This window comes from Larus michahellis, chromosome 9 (genome assembly GCF_964199755.1).
Source record: "Larus michahellis chromosome 9, bLarMic1.1, whole genome shotgun sequence".
In the NCBI taxonomy this organism is placed as follows: Eukaryota; Metazoa; Chordata; class Aves; order Charadriiformes; family Laridae; genus Larus; species Larus michahellis.
The window spans coordinates 21,421,959-21,435,321 of NC_133904.1; the positions used below are offsets into that span (position 1 = coordinate 21,421,959).

A 13,363-nucleotide genomic window follows, 5' to 3' on the forward strand; every position below is an offset into this window, starting at 1 on the left:
ATAGTTACTCACCAGAAAAAAGAGAGATTCGAATCCTGCTCCTATCTGATTCGTTGCTTTTTGTTCACCCGGGACTCCTCTAGGGATGCCGCTGGGATCTATATATCCATTCATCAAAGGATACACCTAAACTTCTTCTTACACTATTACCTGAGCTCAGGGATCCTGTTCCTTTTTCAAATGCTAGGGTGAATGCTATTGCCAATTGTACCGTCCCACATGTACCTTTCCAGTTAGGTGACAACACAGATCGCGAGGTCTTCCCTCCACAATACCACCAGAGATCCGCCCGAGGCACTCGTAACGCTGAGTAGTTTCCTCCTACATCCTCGGTCACATTCAGAGTTTCAGTGCATAGGGTGAAACCCCCACAGGTTTGGTGGCATTCACACCCTGCCATGAGAGGCACGCTGGGTGGTTACCAATTGCTGTGGAAAATACTGGTGGTACTTTAACATCTCTAGACTCCAAGGCAGGAAACAGTAAAGGAAGTGAATGGCAAGTCTCATTTCCCCAGGTGGTCTTTTCTTGGTATAATGCTATCATACACCACATCCCTACGGAATCTTTCATCCACCCTATGGGAAAGGGATATCTGTGCTGTGGGCCTTCCTGAGGCATGAGCATAGCAATTGCTTTGGTTCAAACTATTAATGGTATATTTTACCCATTCTACCCAAGCATTCATCTCACCGGACGCTGTTTCAATTTCAGGTATTTGTCTAAGATCTTTAATCTTGGTAACCGTTACCAAAGCTGGATCATTCGATGGTCCCCCACTGTTGTATTACTGGAAGTTTACTAGTAATAGTTGTCCCTTCCGCTTGACTGCTATTTTCCACTATGTCTATTCTAAATCTTCCCCTTGGATCTCTTCCAGGCACATCTGCTCCTATTCCATATATTAGGTTAGACCTCATCCGCCTAGGTCACCAACGGTCCACCCTCCAATTTGAATGGTCCACAATACTTCACTCCACCGTTCACAAGGTGCAGCCTCGGGGTATCTCCCTGCGACCCTCCAGATTTCTGGACACAGGTACTTGTTTTCACCACTCCACTGTCTTTGGGCCTCTAGATCCCCACACTTCAGTACTTGACAGGCATCAAAGCGTACGGTCTGTGGGGTATCTCCTGTAGTGATATTTATGACAAGCCTAACTGGGTAATCTGGGTGTGCACTCCAGCTTCCTAGTGGGAAACGCACCACCACCCCTACGACCAGTATCATCACAAAATGCTTCTTAAAATTCACAGCGTACACATATTTATACCTCCCGACTGGATCCCACCCCAACCCACGGCTTATTGTCTTTTAGGGTTACTCGCAGCAGGCTGTAAGCGGAATGTATGATCCACTGCTCTACTGGATCTGTCAGTGGGGGTTCAACTGGTCCTTTTAGCCGGGCGTAGTGAGTCCAACCTCTTTCCGCTGTCCTTACTGACGTTTCTGTAGTGAGGAGTGCTTGGAATGGTCCTTCCCACTCCGGTTGGAGCTTACTCTCCTTCCAGGATTTGACTAGTACTCAGTCCCCCGGTTTATACAGATGGACGACAAATTCCAACGGCAGAGTTTGAGCAAGAAGGCCTTTAGTTCTGAGGAAAGAGAGATAAGACGACAGCCCCAGTATATATTTCTTAAGGAAGATGTCCTTGGTTTGAAATGTGGGGTGTGTACCCAGTGTAGGGTAGTCCAAAAAGCATTTCATAAGGCAAGAGACCAGTACCCTTTCCAGGGGAAGTCTGGATTCTCAATACTGCTATTGGTAAACACTTAATCCATGGTAATTTTGTCTCAAGAACTAATTTAGATAGTTGCTTCTTAATGGCTTGATTCATTCTTTCAACCTTTCCAGATGATGGGGGTGCCAGGGAGTGTGATAATCCCATGTTATCCCTAAACCTTCCATCACTCCCTGTAGCACCTTTGAGATAAAATGGCTTAATCCACATTTTCCACTATTCCATACCTAGGAATTATTTGCTTTAGCATTACGCTTATCACCCCTGCAGCTGTCGCTGAGACTAAGGGATAAGCTTCCACCCATCCAGTAAGGTGATCTACCAGGACTAAGAGGTACTTAGACCTGCCTATTGGTCGTAGTTCACTACAACCGACTTGTATACTTTGAAATGGCCTTAACCCTGGTTCCCGTCCGCCTGGAGGTTGTTTTCTAAGAGTCTTCTTATTTATTTTCTTACAAATAATACACCTTTCACAAATTTGCTTTGCTACGGTGCAAATGCCAAAACATTCATACTTCTGCAAAACCATATCGCACGTTGCTCGGGTTCCGCAACGGCGTCCCTGATGTAACACTGCCATTATTTCTCTCATAGTTTGTTTGTTAACCATTTCCCTTCCACCAGGCAGAATCCATTTACCTTCTTTCTCCACTGCCCCTGCTTCTGTCATTGTCCTTTTTCTTTTTCCATGAATATCAACGGGGTCGTTAGTGTCAGTACTTGAGGAACAAGAATATAAATCTTAATTGTCTCCTGCTCGAAGGCCACCACTTTTGCCACTTTGTCCGCTAATCTATTTCCCCTTGCGGTAATTGAATTGTCTCTCTGGTGACCTTTAACATGTACAACTGCTGTTTCACTTAGCATTAGTATATTTGCTAACACCTGTTTTATAAGTTCCTCATATACAAGTTCTTTCCCTTTGCTATTTATTAGTTCTCGTTCTTCCCAAATTTTACCAAATGTATGCACTACCCCAAAGGCCTAACGAGAGTCTGTATATTTTGTTCGTTCCCCTTCTCCAATTAATTTTAGTGCCTGGTTTAAGGCATACATCTCGCACATTTGAGCGGACCATGCACTAGTTAATTTCTCAGAGGCTTTTACTTGTTGGCTCGCTCCATCCACCACCGCATATCCATTACACCTCTTTCCTTCTGTCACTCTTGAAGAACCGTCTACGAACAAATGAAGACCCCCAGACAGGGGTTCTTCCCTTAAGTCAGGTCGTATCTTAGTCTGGTACTCAATTACATCTATGCATTCGCGTGTAAGTTCTTCATCCTTTGCCTCTACTTCTCCTTTCCACAAAAAGCTCGCTGGGTTAAGGCAAGAGCTGGTAGTTAAAATCAAATCATCCTTTTCAATTAAAATTCCTTCATACTTCAGTATTCTTGAATTGGTTAGCCGTTTTCCCGTGGTTTGGGCTAAAATGGTTTTGACTTGGTAAGGGGTGCTAACTTCTATCATTCCCCTCCCTCGGGAGACAGGATCTAAGAGTTTGGATAAATAGGCCACTGGCTGCCGCTTTCTTGAGCTCCTAACGCAGCCCCTTTGTCTACAGTTACAAATAGTTGAAAAGTTTTCTCTAAAGAAGATAAGGCTAAAACTGGAGCTCTAATTAGGCTCTGGTTTAAATCTTCCACTAAATCCTCCTCTTCTTCTGTCCAAATCAATACATTCGGTTCTTCAGCTCACAGTATGGAATATAGTCCTTTAGTCTTTTGAGCACACCCCCCTATCCACAGTCTACAGTACCCAGTCAGCCCCAAAAACTTTCTCATTTCCCTCTTGGTCTTTGGCAGAGCTAAGCCTACTATTCCTTTGATGCTCTCAGGACTTACGGGATTTGTTTTTCGACTCCCTTCACTGACTAGACGTCCCAAGTACTTCACTTCTGTTTCCACATATTGCAATTTTTTTTTTTTAATTTTTTTTTTTGAGACCCTCAAACCTTGCTGTCCCAAAAAGTTCAATAACTCATTCGTGGCTTCTTTTACCCTGCTTTCTCCCTCCCCAGATACCCATAAGTCATCCACATAACTGAAGCAGGGCTTCTCCCGATGGAGGTTTGAATTGTTCAAGCACTTGTTCTAACACTTGCCCAAACAACTCAGGGGATTCTGTAAATCCCACAATGATAATTATCCTACCGGTGAACCTTGAGCTGCTGGTAGGAATGGTCGGGGCAGTCCTCTTCCCCTGTTACTCACCCCTCTTCCTTGCCCCCAACTAAGAGTCTAAGGGGTCCCCTTAGGGGATTCAGCTTCTTTATTGGTTGAAACGTCACTGACGGTCTGGGCTGGGAACATATAAAATGGACTTGGGTGTCCCCGAATCTATTCATCTTGACCCAGCAAAAAGCATATTCACCTTCTTCTAATTCCTTATTATTCCTTATTATTCACATGCACATTTAAAGTCTGACAGACCCAGTCTTCATCAGATCCAAATTTAGGCCAAAATACACTAGGAGGTCTTATGGGTTCTTTGGTCCAAACAAATTCAAATGCAAATGCAAACATGTTCTGCCCCAGGACACCCCGAAGATCTCCCGTGATGGACACAGGACCCCCAGGGATGTCCCCAAGATCCCCCCTGGGACCCCACCCAGGACGTCCACGTCCTTCCCCGCCCCGGCCGCCTCCAGCCCCTCCGGGATGCAGTCCAAACAAAACAAATAATTTTCTTTTTATCTTTATCCTTTGTACAAGAACAATCAACCCGAAAACTCAACATTCTCCCCTAAAGGACTGTCTGGGGGAATGTTCCCAGGGTCTTTCTTTTTATCCCCTTTTTCATCCCTAGGCCTAGAATTCTTTATTTCCCATTCTAAACAGAGACTTTTCTTACCCTCCTTCCTTTTGCTTGGTCCTTCTCCGGAAGTTTGCTGCAATGGAGCCTCGCCTTTGGAAGAGTATAAGCACCAAGGTTACTGGGGCAGTAAAAGCCATTCCCAGAGACAATCAGTACAAGCACTTCTTTTCTGTTGTGGAAGCTTCCATGTAAGCTCCAGATACTTCCTAATTTTGAGCGCGGCCTAGGTCAGAGAGTGAGAATGAAGGTTATTGGTGAAATGAAAGTGGATTCCAGAGAAAGTGAGAAAAAGCACAATGCTTCCCTCCTGGAACCTTCCATGTGGGACCAGGCTCCACACATTTGATCTTTTCTGTTCACTGGAGAGAGTGGCAGCACCAGGTTTTTTGAGGCCATGAAAGCGGTATCCAAAGACAGGGAGAACAAGCAAAACTCACTCGCCGAGGAGACCAGCTCCAGTGCAGGTAAGTCTGTACTGGGGAAGGGAATCACGGCAAGAAAAGGCCGCCAAGGGCCTCGTTTTTGAGGCTGTTTCAAGCCAGGAAAAGCGGACAGCCCGAGCCGCAGAGTGCGGTGCAGGACAGGTGACTGCGAGGGGAGGAACAAGAGGAGAGCAAGCAGGCAGGCAGGCTAGCTCGGCTACAAAGCGGTGACTATTAAGCAGGTATTCTTTATCGCAGCGCCGGGCATACAGGGGATTGCTCCACCTAATGTGCGCGCCGACTGATTTACACGTACAGTTTAAATACATACTATGTATGCATATTCACTAGTTTCCCAAGAAATGATTACCTATTCATTAACTCATTATTACAGGTTACTGCCCACTCCTGCATGCGCATTAGAGTCTCTCGGTGGTCTTCAGAGGCATCTGGTGGTCATTTACTTCCTCCACTCCTCTTCATCGTTGTGACTTCTGGGTGAACTGCAGGCCTCTGCTCTACTTCTTTATTCTTGCTGGCGCATCAAAAGTGTTAGCTTTGACATGTCTCTGCATTTCTCAGTAACCCCGGGCCCCTTGTTTTGAGAGATAAGCTTCTACTACAAGGTTATATTGTTCTAAAGCATTCTTTCTTAAAAAATAGGAGATAAGTTCTGACATTTAGTGCTACAACTGTTGCATCTGCTCTTTGTACAGCCTTAAGGCACCCGGTCTCCTAAATTAAGCTCCTACTCTAATTTACAGTTCTAATATATTAAGCACCTACTTCAATTAGTTTACAGCTTTAATATATCAAACCCTACTTCACCATGGAGCAGTGCTTCTGGGAGTTCACCTGCGCTCTCGAGGCCTCTGGTCCCTGCAACCCCAGGACTCCCGACCCCCCTGGATGACAGCAACAGCCAGTGCAGCCTCTGTTCCCTGGAGAACCCTATCACGGTGTCAGGGAGCAGCTCTTCTTCCCGGGGCTCCTGCTCCTCCTTCCCAGAGCCCTGGCCCAGTGCGGTGGCAGAGCCGGTGGAGCTCACCCGCTCGGGACGCCCTCCCCAAGTGATGCTCCCATCTGGCGTCCTGTCTGCGTACTCGGCCTTGTCCCCATCCACAGCCTTGCCAGTGTCCACCCCTGGCAGCTCCACTCCAAGGCGCTGTGGCCACACTCGGGCCACCAGCAGCTCCAGCTGCTCCTGCTCCCCCACCCTGGCGGGGGGGGCGGGAAGGTTCCTGGGAAAGGTCCCACCCCAAGACCCAGAGGTGTTCAGAGCCGAGCTTGCTTTCCCCGCCGCAGGGAAGGCGGCAGCCACTCGTCCCCGTTTGCAGACCCCCCCCCAGCAGCCTCACCCCTCCTGAAACGCGCCCCCGGGGTAAGGGCTGCCGGGGGGCTTCAGGGAGACCAGCTCCAACAGAGGCCTCACCACACCGCCCTCCCCTCAGCCCCAGCAGGCTCGGCCCGGCTCAGCTCCCCTCCTGCCACAGACCCGGCCGGGCTCTCGGGGCCTCCCCAGGGCCCACCCACACGGCAGGACGCCCGGCCTCGCCGTCCCGCTCCGCCTCAGACCTTGCCCCTCACCTTACAGTCCCTCAGCGGCGCCACAGTCCCCCACAGCGGCGGCTCCGCGCCTCCCGTCCCCGCAGGAGGAGGAGCCGGGGCCGGGCCAGCAGCGGGCCCGTTGGCGGCGGCTCCGTCCCATGTCACCGGGGGGGGGGGGGCGGGCAGCGGTGCTGGCGACGGAGGTGTTTCGTGTAGATAATTGGCCCCGAAACGCTTGTTTCTTGTGGCATCGGGTACATCCAGGCACGATCTGCTGTTGCTAAACACCTCCCCTCACCAGCTGTGCCCGGGGAGGGGGGGCGCGGGCAGGCGCTGGTGTCCCTGGAGCCCTTCTGCAGCAGTTGTGCTGCCTCCTCTCCCTCACCTCACGCAGCAATGACAGCGCTCCATCTCCTCCTCCTTCAGCTGCTCAGCTGCTGCCCCCGAGCCTGGGGGCCTCCTCTCATCTCCAGCCACCACCCCTCCCGGTCACCTACTGGGGCCCTCACAGACGGTGGGACAACGAGAGCTGGGTCCCACGCCTGTGGAACCACACCGTGACCCTGCGTTACCAGACGGCCCCAGGAGCAAGACCAGAGGTGGAGAGGAAAGAGGGGCGGCCACCACCCTCACCACGCTGCTTCTGGTACCTGAACTCGGGCTGGGTGAAGAAGACATCACGCTGGGCTACCAGCAGCTGAGGAGGTACTTCCGGGGTCCTGGAGGACTAAAGTGCCACAGAGACGCGCGGCGGAAGACTGAGGGGGCACTTCCCGGGTCCTGCAGGACCGCGGGGCCGTGGAGATGGACACCCGGAAAACTGCCGGGCACTGACGGGGGCGGGGTAACGCGTAAGAGATACTGGAGACACGAGATACTGGAGCGCCGACGGCCGCTGTCGAGGCCGGGCGGGCGGCACCGATCGCGCCCCAAGTAGCGCGGAGCTCGTCCGAGTCCCGGCGGTCCTGGTTCGCTCTCCCGAGACCGTGACCGGGCGGGCCTCCGCCAAGCCGCGCGCGCGCACGAGCTGCGGAACCAACGCACAGCGCCGCCGGGGGCGGGGCCAAGGCGGGCCGGGGGCGGGGCCAAGGCGGGCCGGGGGCGGGGCCAAGGCGGGCCGGGGGCGGGGCCACAGCTGCAGGACCGGCCTTCAGCCGCTGGGCGGCAGCACCCCCTCCCTTATTTACACATATATCTATTTAGGGAATTTATATTCTCTGTTTACACTTATATAGAAAATCTGCTTAGATTTATACATCAACACTTATGATACCGAATTTAGACTGTCTGCTTACACATCTATTTTGACACTAATATCTTTTTATAAATACATTTTTTTAAGTATTTTTATATTCCAGGATCTTTTATATAACACAGAAGCACAGAATCATAGAATCCTTAGAGACAGAGGTTTTTATTTTGAACTTATTTTACATACATCAATTAATATTATTTCTATATATATATATCTGTCATATGTAAATGAAATATTGTTCTCTATTTCAATGCCTCATGCCCATAGTTACAGGTTCTCACATTTTTTAATGCATCCCAAGAATTTTCAGACGTTTTGGGGCTGTGAACCACCTCTTTTGGGAGACCCTCACATAACCCCCCCGCATCCCCCACTCACCTGCTCCTCCATTGCATCATCACTGCCCCAATGACATCGGGGTACCCCAAATGACATCATCAGCTCCCCAGACACACCCCCCCTTTTATTCCCCCCCCCAAAAACGGAACAAAACGCCCAGACCCAGGGCTGGCCCCTTCCCGGCTCTGCCACCGGCTGCAAACCTGGGCTGGGGCATCTCTGGAGCAGCAGGAGACGCCTACAATGAGGCACCTGGAAAACAAAAATCCCCAATTATAGCTCAGCATCTTGAAAAATAGCCCGGAAGAGAGTAGCAGAATTCCGTCAGACCGAGGGACGGGACAGGAGCTGAGCTACAGGAGGATTCTGGGGAAACAGCTCAGCTCCAAATACAGCACAGCCTGCAAAAGCCAGCGCCATCTGAACTCTTGAAGTCAGGATTAAGTCTAATTGCTATGATTTTGAACACTTTCTTAGCATAACAGTAAACCTTCTCACTGGTGTTGGGAAATGCCTTGTCCCTTCCCTCTTCCTTTTGCTGAAAAGGTGTGCGTTAGCTTTATATACACCCAATAAAAATACTTACACTATAAAAGTATTTGACTTTCCTCTGGCACTAATTTCACTTGCACAGCTGGGAACTGACACCATGACGCGCTCTCTCTCCAAACGACACAGCTAGAATTTGACCGCAGGTTTTTTTTGGGTGTTACACGAGGAGGGACATCTGGCCAGCGGCACTGCCCGAGAGAGATGCTACCGGGCTGCCAGGGAAACGCATCACTGAAAGCCAGACAGAAATAAAGTGCCTCAGAGCACTCTGTCATAATAGCAGGCAAAACCCGGTAACGTTCAGTCGCCTCTCTTTTTAAACCTTTAGAACCAACACCCAACTGCTTCACTACGCCTCATACGTTGGATGCTGCTACTGGGCAGCTGCGCCTTAAACAACACGAGTCAGTGGGTAAATTATACAACGTTAACTTTTTTTTTTTTTGAGTTTAATTTTGCATAGAAAAATCAGCGAGATAAGAGATCCCCCCCAAATGGTTTTACTTTTGGGGGTCAGGGAGGGGGAAATCAAATCCCCAGGGCCGCAATTCATCCAGCTGCCAAAAAGGACTGGCAGATGGGCTTTTGGCCGTGTAACACGCTCCAGAACAGACCTTATATAATTTGTACTGTTTTGTTAAACTATTTCATACAAAAACTATAGAAGGAGAGCTGACGAAGCCCTCGTGTTAACTTCAAAGTCCACACTACCAGGACTTTCGGAAGAAAGCAGACACCCATCGCAGACGTACCTCGTACTCACAGAGCACTCCGGATCCTTTCCATCGGTCCTGCGCTGTCACCGCACAACAAAAGGGCAACCACGGAGAAACGCTGGCAGTTGACATTCTGCCGAGAGAGGAAAAAAAACCTTTAGCCCAAAGCTGGGTAGCAGTCCAAGGCCTCCTTCTTCCGTGGGGGTTTGCAGAGGCTGCAGCCGAGTGGAGGAAAAAGCATTGGGCACCATCTCTGGCACAGTAATTGATACCGGCCACTAGAGCTTGGCATTTTTTTGACTCGCTGGCAGCTTTACTTCCCCCAGAGCCACTTTCCCCAGCACACGCAGCTGACAGGCACAGACGCCTACGGACATTTTCTCGAGCCAAGCAGAGCCTAGGTCTCCTCACCCTATACGTCCTGAGCTGAATATTTTTCTTAAAGGGTGCAGCAACCACGTGTCCTTCCAAACTGCCTCCTTGCAACAAAGCAGCTGTTTTTCCCAGGCCGTTTCTCCAAACGGCCACGATCTTTTCAAACTGCCCTTGCGCCACCAAACCCGCGCAGGCTCCCTCCCAGCTTTTGGCTGCCCTTGGCTTTACCGGGCACACGCTCTATTCCCTCGCCCAACAGCAAAAGCAGGGCACGCTCTCAGACCAGAGCGCAACCCTGCGGGTGCCCGCGCACGCCCGGCTGCTTTGGCGAGGAGCCCCCGAGCGTCCCCGACAGCGCAGGCTGCACGCCCAAGCTCAGCTTCACCCGCACCCCTTTCAGAGGATGCGCAACTTGCCATTCGCTTCCTGACATGGCTGCTCTTCCTTCAGAAATTCCACTTGGAGCCAACATTTTCACAACGGGTTCAAGCAGTTACCTTCCTGCAATTACCAGCACTTTTACACAGACAAGTCACTTAACTGCTCTTCTAAAATTACCCGACTGAAAGTCACAGCCCTGAAAGAGGAGGGAAAAAGACAAGGAGAGCTCAGGCAGCAGCAGAGCTCTGCAGGCTGCCACCTGCAGTCAACATTGCACTCTCTTTTTGAAAGCACACACACCCCCAAAAAAAACCCCATGCCCCCCACAAAACAAACACACACAAACCCCAGGACCTTGTATCTTCCCATCTCAGCAAATTGTCTCCTCAAAGCATGACGTGCAGACCATCTGCATCCCCAGGATGTTTGCACGTGAGGAACTCGCGTCCAGAAACGGCCCAGATCTCTATGAGTTGTGTAATTTCGGGGGGTTTTATTATCATAACTCAGTTTCATTGACGGGCACATTCGAGAGGAAACCCATTAACTTTTAAATGCAGCCTCTCCTTGGGGAAAAAAAAAATGTGTTGGAGACTGAAAAGAAATCATGATTCAGAGCTCCCACCTGTGGGGGAGCTGTGGGGACTTTAAGGAAAGAGAAGAACCAACAGCAGCAACATTCAGTGAAATTTGTCTTTAATTCTGATCATGCCTTTAAAAGCCCCTCCAAGCCTACACCTCAGTCCTACAAAGGATGAGTCCTTTTCTGGAGGGACAAACTTTTTGTACTTAGAAGTCCTAGACTGAAGGCTCCGCAGAACAGAATGTGCACTGAGCCACAGAAAAACATGCCATCACCACTCTTAATAAAAAGAAAAATTGAATAAAAATCAAGCAACGCATCCGTTTCCATCACATTTCACTCACTACATTTCTACTGGCATCTAGGTGCTCAAAAATTAACTGTACTGACACCACATCCTAATAAAAGTTTAGTTATGCATCAAAAAGGAAAAGGCTGTTTCCACTTTGCCCATGAAATCAGTACAAACAAACAGAATAGAAACACCTGACCCGAAAGGAGGTAACAGGCAACTCTTAATTTACCCAAGGTGAAAGTTCACTCTTTTACCCCAAAGGAAAACATTCCGAACTACCAAGGCACCTGAGCTGGTCTCAGGAAGGAGGCACTCTCTGTGAACTGCAACTCCTCATCAGCTTCCCTGCACTGGCAGCGAAGTTGCCTTTTCTGCAGGTTTCACGTGGACTATCTGGAGCGTCCCTAAACTCACCAACGTGTCTCCCGGCTCCACGCGTGCCATTACCTGAGCCTCAAGCAGAATCAGCCGTGCGGGATTCTCTTGCCGTGACGCAGAAGGTGACCCTGGGAAAAGAAGAGGCGAGAAATGAGCTTGTTTGTCCCACCCAGCCAAGGGGGACGAGCCGGGGGACCCCCACCCCACCTCTGCCCTTGTGAGCGGGGCTGGCACACACCCTCCACGCAGAGAGAGAGGGCTTGGTGCGGATTTCGTCTCTAGCCCTGTTCCTGAGACAAAGCCACACAGCACCCCCTCTTCCTGAGCCTCAAAACCAGCCACGCCAGCCCCTTTGCCAGCCCCTTTGCCAGCCCCGGCAGCAGGAGACCCGCTCTCCGGGTCGGGCCCAAACCAGCCCCCCCCTCCTCTGCTTCCTCCCCCCCTCTGCACTCCCCCCGGGAGCGCAGCCACCCCACAGCCCGCCACCCCCAGGACGCACGGGCACTTTTGGGGGGCAGAGCTGGGGTCCTGCGGGGGGCCCGGCCCCGCGTTCCTGCGGGGCGGCACCGGCACGGCCCGAGCACCGCTTTCTTACCGCCCTGCCGGGCTTTATTTCTCCGGCATCGCCGGCACCGCCGACACCGCACCGCAAACCCCCGAGGCCGACGGGACGCCGCGGGGAAGCGGGCCCAGCCACCCTGCTCCGACCCGACAGTGCCCCCCCCTCAGGCCCTCCGTTCCCCCAGCCCCGCACAGGGTCCTCCCGGCCCTCCGCCCCATCACCCCTCGTGGTCGCCCCGCAGCCGCCTTAGGGACCCCCTCGCCGCCCCCCGCTCACCTTCACGCCGTCCAGCCGCCTCACAACGTGCTCGTGGCAGCCACGCGAGCCCGAATCGACCGAGCACCCGCCCGCCGGGCCCCGCTCCGCTTTCGAGCCGGCCGCCATTTTCCCTCGGCCCCCTCCGTTTCCGGAGCGGCGCGGCCCTGCCCGGCCGCGACGCGCGCCCCTTGGCCGTCGCCCCTCCGCCCGCCCCCCTCCTTGAGAACCCCATTCCATTGGCCCGTCGCCGCCGTCAATCCCCACCGCGCTCCACCCTTGCGAGGCCATCTGAGCAATGGAAGCACGGGGAGGCGATCCGACCAATGGGAGCGCGGCGCCCGCGCTGTGATTGGCCCGCCTTCCCGCCCATCCGCCCGGGAACCGTTGCCATCATGAAAACTTCCCGGCGGGGGCGCGCGCACTGCCGCCTTGCGGCCACGGTCCGGTACTGCAGGCGGGGAGCTGCGCATGCGCAGTACAGCGCACGCCGAAGCCGCTACCGCAGCTCGGGGCGGGAGGCGGGGCCGAGGAGGACCCTATTTTCCCCAAATTGATTTTGTTTGTATTTTTTTCTTTTTTCTCGCTTTCCCATGTTATTCAATGTGGGGGGCTTTTAGCGCTTTTCCACAGCATAAAAGTTGTCGGCCTTTGCTTTTGGGCATGAGAACGGGGGATTCTTTGCTTTCCGGCTGCACAAATCGAGGCGGATTTGGCTTTCGCGGGAGCCCGAAATTGGGATTTTTTTTTTTTTTTGCCTTCCCCCGCCGCCGGTGGGGCGGGGCCAGGGAGGGCCGGGAGGCGGGGCCGAGGGGGCGGGGCGGGGCCACGGCGCAGACGCGGCTCCCCACCTGCAGGACCGGCCTTTGGCCGCCGGGCGGCAGCACCCCCTCAATGGTCCCGCTCTCGGCGCTCATTAGGGCGATGAGCGGTGACCGCTCTCAGCCCGCTTTAGCCCAGCCGCGGACCGCAGCCACTTACCCGCTGCGGGGCTCCCGGCTCTCGGCCCTGTCCGCACTCGCAGCCCAGGCAGCGACAGCCAGCGCCTCTGCACCAAAAACCTGCGGAACAGGGGTTTTCGCCCCGGAACGAGCCCCAGGGATGCTGCATCGCTCCGCGCCGGGCACCAGGGCCGGGGG

General features: G+C 52.6%; 1 long non-coding RNA gene across 2 annotated transcripts; it reads right to left on the reverse strand.

The window, feature by feature from the left end:
- Positions 1-1,241: 1,241 nt before the first annotated feature.
- Positions 1,242-7,238, reverse strand: LOC141748455 (uncharacterized). 2 transcript variants are annotated; one of them, XR_012589000.1, is made up of 4 exons: positions 6,573-7,238; positions 5,356-5,516; positions 4,600-4,786; positions 1,242-1,596 (listed from the first exon to the last, which is right to left on the reverse strand). It is a non-coding gene; the product is annotated as an uncharacterized LOC141748455 (long non-coding RNA). The 2 variants fall into 2 exon arrangements; XR_012588999.1 differs by having other exon boundaries at positions 5,356-5,520; positions 6,573-7,225.
- Positions 7,239-13,363: the final 6,125 nt, after the last annotated feature.